This window comes from Halyomorpha halys, unplaced genomic scaffold (genome assembly GCF_000696795.3).
Source record: "Halyomorpha halys isolate HHAL.00 unplaced genomic scaffold, Hhal_1.1 Scaffold1469.1, whole genome shotgun sequence".
NCBI classification, from domain to species: domain Eukaryota; kingdom Metazoa; phylum Arthropoda; class Insecta; order Hemiptera; family Pentatomidae; genus Halyomorpha; species Halyomorpha halys.
Genome location: NW_027109240.1, coordinates 155,241 through 164,893, shown reverse-complemented (window position 1 = coordinate 164,893; position 9,653 = coordinate 155,241). Strand labels below are relative to the sequence as shown.

At 31.5% G+C, this 9,653-nt stretch overlaps 1 protein-coding gene across 1 annotated transcript in view; it reads left to right on the top strand.

Moving 5' to 3' along the window:
* The window catches only part of LOC106689794 (alpha-crystallin B chain), a 36,838-nt gene that overhangs the window by 849 nt on the left and 26,336 nt on the right, over positions 1-9,653 (top strand). The window lies entirely within an intron of this gene.

Here is a 9,653-nt window from a genome sequence, read left to right as displayed (position 1 = left end):
CTTCGCACTACATAGTCTTTTAATTTCTTTAAAAAAATAGTTATTATAGCTTCAATACGACTCAACTAATCTACATCAAACTTGACAATGGTTTAGGGCTCTATAAATTTCACTAAAGAGCACGAACCAATTAATCAAATTAGAACAAGATATATAAAATAAAACTTTTAAAAAGTTTTTCTTCACCTGAAACCCATAATTCAAATGCTAACGGCTAACTTTGCTGTACATCGTTCTTACTGATCCGAATTAGGTGAGTTTTTCTTTAAAAATATATATTTTTTTCTACATTACCATATGCCAAATTATGTTTTTATAAGTTTTGTGAATATAATATCGTTTAATGGAATCAATGATATTTTTTTCTTAATCTTCGGAAAGAGACGATTCGGTTGGTATATAATGACCGTGAAAAAACCTTTATTTTCTGAGCTTACAAACTAAAAATGTTTAATTTTGTTCATAATTTTTTTGCTCCCGGAGAGATCGGAGTATCTTTATGGTGACAGGGAACATTTTGAACAAAACCACGTAAATCGGTCCAGTAATAGTCAAATTCTATGCTAACTTAATATTTTAGAAGAAATTATTCCTAAAAATTAATGAAGAAGATGGCCTCGTGACCTTATATTGTAAACTGTTTTTAGAGTTCTATTACTGGGTAGTTTCTCTACATCCTGTATCATATTATTATGTCATTATGATCAAATTTACTTGTTGTATTTTTTTATACAGTTGTAAATATCAATAAATAAATAAATTAAAACAAAATAATTTAATATTTTCCAAGATTAATCTTTCAGATTGTATCTGACTAAAATTTAATTAAATATTCAAATTTCAACAGTAAATATATTTTTAATAGTATATTATTTTTTTAAAAATGCATTCGACTACTATAGGAATATAAAGAATGCATTACTTTATATAATTTATCTTGGACGTGGTTTATAATCTGAAACTCGGTAAAGAAAATCTGACTTTGGTTACAAGTCGACAAGAAGATAATTTTTAGTGGAGAATTTAGCATTTTAGCCATACGAAAGTTTAATGCTAGTAGGTCGGTTTATGCCGCAATTTTTACTATTGGTACAATTACAAAATGTAATATAATTGCTAATAATGTACAATATTTTGTATACGCATCTCCTTTCTTCGGTCTGTGATGTTAATTTGTGTGAAAATACCTTATTTCTGATTGATGAAAAATTCTGGCGTGTTCCGGCTTGAAAATGTATTTTTTTTTAATATATATATAGTTACTAAAATTATTTATTGAAATTTTTAGAATTTTACTCAACGCATTACTGCAAGCTTTCAGTATTTTTGGAAATATGTAAAAATAAATTAATCAACATTGAAACTTGGCGTTATTTGTTCCAAAAACTTGAAAGTTAATTAAAAATGGTAATCAAGGTTTCAATTGTGCATCAAAATACGTGAAAAAAATTTAAAGAGGTCTCTCATTATTCTCACGAATGTTACCGCCGATTCAAGCCCATATTTAAGATGAAAGAGTGGGAGGATTGATAGAAAACAAGTACATTGATTCTAATTGTATCCTTCATCTTGATTTATTAGTCAGGCATAAGACATCTGATTAAAAATTAGATAAAACTGACCTTAGTTTCGAACATCTTAAAAACACATAGTTTGTCAAAATGAAATATTGTTTCATCAATATATTATTTTAGGATATAATGGCTGTTTGGTCCATACATAACTAGGGATAAATAAATAAATTGGACATAACTAGGGATAGGATTTTTATGTTTTCACATATTTTTACCTGACCATGATATATTTCGATTCCTTACTAACTGAAGATGTTTCAAGACATTTTTGGCCAAAAAAAGCCATTTTTATTTCACATATTTTTAAATATTTGGCCTTTTTTACATATTTTGTTGTAAATCACATATTTTCTGAAATATTTGTTATTTTTTACATATTTTAGATATTTTGTCCTGAATCACGTATTTCCTTAAATTATTTGCTTAATTGTATATACATTTTTCGCAGCAACTACGTAAAATTCAAGAGAACGCAAGAAACTTAAAAGTGAAATTTATCATTTATCATAAATAGTGCGTAAAAATTCTATATCTTCATCTTTGAACACAAATTAAAAGCAGTGGCAATAATAAATTTTCACACAGAATTGCATCCAGAATTTCTCAGAAAGAGCAAGGGTCTTATTTCTGTGGCGTTTTCCTAGAATTTGTTTGTTTACTCCTCAATCCATTTCTCTGTTTCCCCCCTTCCCATGGTCCTTTCTCATCTTAGTCTTGTTTCTCTCCCCTAGTTTAATTACAATTACTAATTAATGGCTTGTTATTGGACGGCTGTTTTCTCTAAGTACATTTTTTTGTACATATTTTAACATAATTTCTTTAAAATATTATTCATATAGTATATAATAAATCCTTATTTATGTAACTTTTTTTAAGTTATAAAATTACTAATTAATTAGTAATTTATATTGTTGAGTAATACATAATTTATAAATAAGTATTTTTTTAAATATTTGACAATTTATTAGCACGTATTTATGTACATATTTCGGATTTTTTAGCACATAAAAAAAAATCTTATCCCTAGACATAACATATGGACTGTCATTTGCTGCAAAGGATCCAAAAAGAAACCAACACTAAATTTGTTTATCTTTTTAAATCGAAAAAAGTCATATTTATCTGCCTCCAACTGAGAGTCAAGAAACTACTGTTTTGTGATCAACCTTGTTACCAACACAACGACATATTTACCTCAATCCGATCTAGACTTCTGAACTGAAGAGTTTATCTTTCTAGTTTGTCTAATCCTGAACCACCTACATTGAACCCATTCGGCCATAACTATAGTGATTGCAACTAGTGAGAGTCGGTGTGAAAAGATAGAGATCGAAAGTAGGTCTAGACCCTTTTCTTTTCATTTCACTGATTATGACAATGGTTAATCATATTATCACTTTGAGCGAAAGCTGAAGATGTTTCAATTCGATATAGTTGTATCAGTCAGCGTATTGAACGTTGGGATTGTTAATCAAAGCTTTAGACAATAATGGATATTTGTTTAGATCTATTAAGCGATTCTAATAACTCGACAAGAAAGAAAGTTGTTAAAAAAATTATTATTACTATTTATTTATTTATCTTTTTGGTTGTGCTCCGTCGATTATTTAGGCCTGTTGTACTTAATATTAATTAAGCTCTCAAAGCATAATTTTTGTAAGTTTTCCGAAGCTCCATAAGCACAATCAATACACTCTTTGAGGACGTGACAGCCGAGCACAATGGGGCCTAGTTCAGAACGTTATGGGTTCGAACCCACTCTGGGTTATTCAACATTTATTTCACGGTGGCTCCGAAAACTGAAACTTGATATTACCTCACTTGGGCTGTATAGGTTTTTAATGGAAGACGAGACAAAAATATTAATAAAAAAAGGATTAATTAGTTTCTTTGTTTTTGTTTAGTGGCGCCAAACTCCATTGGTCAACGCCATTTATATTTTATTTAAATGTGCTAATATTCGTTAAATTTTATTTTTTTTTAAATTTGATTATTTATTATTTTATTTATTTATTTATTTTATTATTATTATTTTTCTCTCCCAATCGAGTTATATTTCTGTCAGCATATTTTGTGATTTTAAAAACTAAAACACCAATTTTATTGCTTTATCATCGTCTCTAATGGTTTTTGAGATATATTGGTTTAGTCCTAAGCTATTGAGGTGTAGTGTGAAATATGGGCATCATTGGAAAATATGGCTTATTGTTAGATTGTTGTTGCAATACTGGCAGATCGGAGGCGCTTCTTTTGAAATAAGATAGGAGTGGGTGAGCCTCGTGTGACCTATTCTCAGCCTAGTCAGTACAACCTCCTCTCTACGGCATTTGCGACTGGAGGTACCCCAGGGCGACATCCTTTTTAATAATTTTTAATTTATTCATTGGGCTTTCATTCCACAAATATTGCCATTTATCTTTGACTTCCTTTACTAGAGGCCTGCTCATCTCTGACGGAATTAAAATTGGTTTACCCCGTCCTGGAAGCGCGAGTGCTTCTCTTGCAGCGTGGTCGGCTAGTTCAATCCCTGCGATTCCTACATGGCTTGGAGCCCATATAAATGTAACTGACATACCCATATTGTGTAGAGTTTTTAAGTGAAAATGGATGCAGGAAATTTTCGGATGCTCTGGAAACATACAATCTAAACCTTTTATCGAGCTTAATGAATCTGTAATTATTGTAATGTTGGTGTGCTTCAAAGACAAAGAGAAGTGAAGTGCTGCTGCTATTGCATTTAGTTCGGCTGTGAATATGTTGCATAGTTTGTGGAGTTTAATTTTGAACGTCGAGTCATTAGTTACAAAGGATGATGCTGCTGATTGGTCTGAATTTGATCCGTCTGTATATATTATAAAGGATTCGGACATGTTTTGAATTAGACGAGAAAAATGGGCTTTATATTCATTATATTGAGATTAATAAGTTTATAATGCTTAGTTTCTGTTATGGGGTTTTTACCGATCGTGAAAATTATAAACTTACTACAGCCTCGTAGGCTGTTTCCTCCTTTCAGTGGCAGAATCTACGTTTAGATTCTGTCAATACAAAGTTGCACATGTGTTTAGTAAGATAACCAGTATATACTTTATATACAGTATACCTTGTGATATCGTTGTGGGAGTGGGTAGTTCATTGGTAAGGCAATGGACTACTAGCTCCAAGGACTTGGATTCGAATCCGGATGTGGCTGATAATTATTATCTGTTACCTGCCGTTGATTCAGCCCTGTGGTTTCAGAAGCCCCCCCGGGTCACCTAGCTTTATAAAGTGGGTACCCTTATTGGGTAAAAATCTGGCGGTCGACCATGATTCTGAACAAATGACCTCCTTGCACAACAGTTGGTCTAGAAACAGTACTTCCCTACGAAGTACTGCACCTCTGACCCTTCATGGGTTGTAATGGTACAGATTTAACTTTTTTTTTTAATATCCTTAAGCGTGGTGCTGTTCATTTGAAGCTGCGTGTCCTTTTTTCTCAGGACCCTTCTAAAAATCCCCTAGAATGTTATTGTCTCTTGTTAAGCCACATTGCTTAACTTTTTTCAACATCAGTAGCCTTGATTGTTTTTGTTTATGCCACGCACAGACGGGCCCTGTTGTGATTTTGAGGCTATTGAAGCTCTTCAATATCATTGCCATGTAAACAAGACTCAAGAGTGTGCCCCTATTCAACGCTTACTTTATTGTATTACGGCCGATTGTTCAAAGCTGCACCGTAGTTCTCCTTAACACTTGAAAGTGTTATGAATCAAATTGCATTATTTTGGGTTAAATCAGTGATTCCCCATCAGTGGCCTGTAAGAGTTATAATTTTTGTTTTTGGGAAATTGTAGTTGGAATTATTTTATCTTTCCTGATGTTTTGGTGTTAACTGAAAAGTTTTAAGGTAAATTTCCAATAAAAATAACATCAAATGCACTTTTAGCCATCATAATTTTCAAGAAACCGCCCTTTGTACTAGAGTTAGGGGTGGGCCGCATCTTGTTCAATGTCCGGCTTAAAGGTCCCCAGACGTCTATGCTTTGGGAACCGCTGGGTTAAATGAAGTCTCATTATTACCTGTACTGATTAAAAACATTTTGCACGGATTATATTTAAGTAAATGATTTAATATTTATGATAATTAATATTGATTTGATAATATAAAATATTGGTCTGGTGATAGAGGACACTCTGACCCATTCATGAAATATTGTGGAAGCGTGGTAATTACCTTGCCTCCGTTTGTCGGTTTCTGATCTCTAATTTTGGTTTAATTTAATTTTTTGGAATGTGAGTTAAAATTTCAATTTAATGATTTTTATTAATTTTTTTTAATAATGTAAAAATTGTTATAATTTTTTTTCACGGAATTGTTTTTGTTTCTCTCATATTTATTATTAACATCTTTTAATTTCGTTTTAGATAACTCATTGTAATCTCATTTAACTTCTTCTTTATCATTCTCGTCCTAGAAGATTGAATAAAAATGTTAATAAGTATGTTGGATATGAACGTTATGAGTTGATTAAGACGACCATATGAATTTCATTACAATTTGGAATAAGATATATTAAAGACATTAAATTGCGTTGAAAAGTAAGAATATGGAATAGCAGAAGAGTTTGTTGAATAAAATAGGGCTGAATGACAATGGCCGAAGAACGCTGGAATTCAAGAAGGAATTTCATTAGGAAATAGCGGACGGCCAATATCTCCACAGCCTTCAATAACCGCTCCATTAAGTGCTGCTATCTCTTCACTAGGGCAGTGGGTGCTTCCACTCCTTCCACTCGTTGCTGAGGGGTCCTTCACTACAGAAAAATACCTTCACTAAGAACAGCCAACGTCGTTGCGAAATCCCTGTGGGGTGGCTCATAGAAACAGTGAGATAAATGTGGTGCCAAACGCAACAGACGAATACAGTTACACGAAATAAAAATAATAAATACTCAAACCTGTTCTTATGTAGTGGATACGTCTAGTATACAAATTCGAAGTATGGATAGCTGTAAAAATATTTCTCGGATTCTAATTTTTTTTTTTAAATTGAACCTCCTAAAAATAGGTTTAAGCTAATAGAACAAGAGTCGGGAAGACAAAATAGGCAGTTATCTCACCCTAATTTTTGATTACTTTAATGAAAATTTATGTATAATTACTAGTCAAAACTTACGAGTCTGCCAAGCATAGGTAGGGGGAATAAAAAATGGCGGCTGTTTCAAAACCTTAAAAAAACATTAATTTTTCATTCGGAGCTCCATATCTTAAAAACTACCAACAACACTAGAAAATCTAAAAGAACATTATTTAAAGAAGAGTAAATGTGCTGAAATATGAGCCATAATAGAGCTATTTACATTCAATAGTTCTCGAGATACAAGCAACATTTAATAAAACTGTACTGAAATATCAGTAGTTAGTGAATCTATTTTGAGAAATCTATATCTCAATAACCATTCGACGTACTAATGCCTATTAGCTCTCAAATTAAAGCTAAAAGATTATACTATAAAGTAGTTTATGATCTTTACCTTCGTAGGAATAGTAGTTTTCATGATATTTGCTAAAATAGATTGATTTATAGTTGTTCGCACAATAGGTTCGATTTATGAAAAACTTTATTTCAGAAACCATTATAAGTACAGATGTCTACCAGCACTCAAATTAAAGCTAGTCAAATTTACTATAAAATAGTTTATAACGTTAATCTTTAAAGGAGTAGCAGTTTATATGATATTTGACAAAATAAACTCACAAAATGTTAATTTCTAGTTGTTCGTATAAAATGTTGGATTTTTGAAAAATATATCTCCAGAGCCATAAGACGCAAATATGTCTGCCAGCACTATAAATAATAAAATAAAGGAAATTTTACTTACTATAAAGTAGTTTATGACACCTATCTTCGTAGTAGTTTTTATGATATTCACATATCAATAAAATCAATTTATTTTAGAAAATTTCATGAAAACTACTACTACGAAAATAAACATCATAAACTACTTTATAGCTCATTAAATTAACTTTAACTTGAGTGCTAATAGACATCTGTACGTCAAATGGTCTTTGAGATATAGATGTTGCTTTTTAAAAAGCGATATATATGGAGAACTATTGACCGTAATAGCTCTATTAGGGCTTACATTTTAGCAAATTTACTCTACTTTAAATGATGCTCAATTAGATTTTCTATTGTTGTAAAGATATAGAGCTCCGAATAGAAAAAAAAAAAGTAATTATTTTTAACGTTTTGAAACAGCCGCCATTTTTTATTCCCCCTACCTATAATTGGCAGGCTCATCAATTTTGATCAGTAATTATAACTAGTTTTCAATTACGTAATCCAAAATTTAGGTGAAATAACTGTCTTTTTTCTCCTCTTGGGCTCTTGTACTATAAGTATTGTTTGATCTCGCTTTTCAATCCATGACAATGGATTATGATAATAATCAGTGATGTAGTAGGGTGGGTTTCTACTCTCCCTGGAAAAAGTAATAGAGTAATTATCAAATCAGTAAATTATTTAAATTGTATTGGGCAGTGATAATACATCCTGCTTACTTTTTTACAGTTTATTACTAGTAGCATAAAACCAATATAACCATTGCACTGTTTGGTTAAACACTGACTTTTAAGCTAAAAATTAGTGAAAAACCACCTTGTAAAGGGAAGGATGGCATTCTGAATCACCTAATGTTAGTCAATTATCTTAAGATGGTGAGCGTTCCCACGCTGTGCAGTTTAGGACTACCACTGATAATAATACATAGCATATTTATATAAATAGATAACATAACTAGTAAACCAAGGAGTGACCAATTTTAACCATTTTTTCAACCTATAAAACTGCTTTTTAAAGTGAGGAAGACCTCACTCACATGATCCGTAAATTAAAACCGTGAGAAGTACAGAAAACTGCTCTGTAGTTCTTGAAGAAATCATACTTTTACTTGAAGAACTACAGATCAGTTTTTGACAGACGTCGATTAAAACTGATGAACCAAATAAATAAACTTAAAAGAAGTTATTCATGATTTCTTAATTGTATATGTAAATTACTGATTGTGTCTGTTTGGAAAATAATTTGAAAGACCCAAACTCTGATCTTGCGTGCCACCAGTATGCTTAAGACCCAGAGGAGATGGGGCAAAATCTAAAATTTCCAAACAAATTTGACCGGTTTTCTCAACCTACCTAGGGTAGATCGGGGAGGAGTCACTGAAATTTTACCTTTTCCTAAACATTCTTGGAAAACTGGCCTATCTACTCAGAGTTTGGTTTAAGTAGCTTATAAATGCTATAAGTGTCAAGGCATGGACACAACCTTCAACCGTACAAGGATGAAAAAAGAGCTGTATGACTGATCTTAACCTGGTGTTTTTACTTTCACTTACATTTTTTTTTATTTCCCATATTTCCACTTTCCTTGTCATTTCTGACACACTGGGAGGAGGTTTATCTAGAGGTGATCAAGTGGAATCTAGATGATGGGATCGCCTAGAAATGGAAAAAGTAAAAAAAAAATAAAATGGGAAACTATTAGGATCGTGAAAAATATCTAAAAGAGTTGTTGACGATAATAAACGTTTTGAGGTCCCCTGCTTTCAAATTGACAATTCTTGCATATTGGTACGTTTGTTTTTAACAACAGCCTAACTCAGAAACGAAAAGGCGTACGAAACTCTAATGTCTTATTTATGGTAAGTGTATACCTCGTGACTTTCTTTAAAATTGACCAACCGGATGTGCCACATTACTAAATCAATTTTTTATACTTTTTTAGGATTTTATCAAAAATCGGCTCTAACAATTTTAATTAAACTCGATAAATGATGAATTAAAAAAAAAAAGTTCCACTTACGTACCTTTAATTTTGTTTAGTTGAAAAAATTATCCATCTCACATTCAACTAAAAATGTACGAACATAAACTATGTAATTAACTTCAGGAGACCAAAATAGTAAAACAAATATTTATTTTTACAAAATAGAATATAAGATTGCAAAATAGACAAACATTTTTTCAGATTGAAAACACACTTCTGGAAATTATAGTTGTACTATATACCGTAAGAAAGCCGAAGATGTTGGGAAA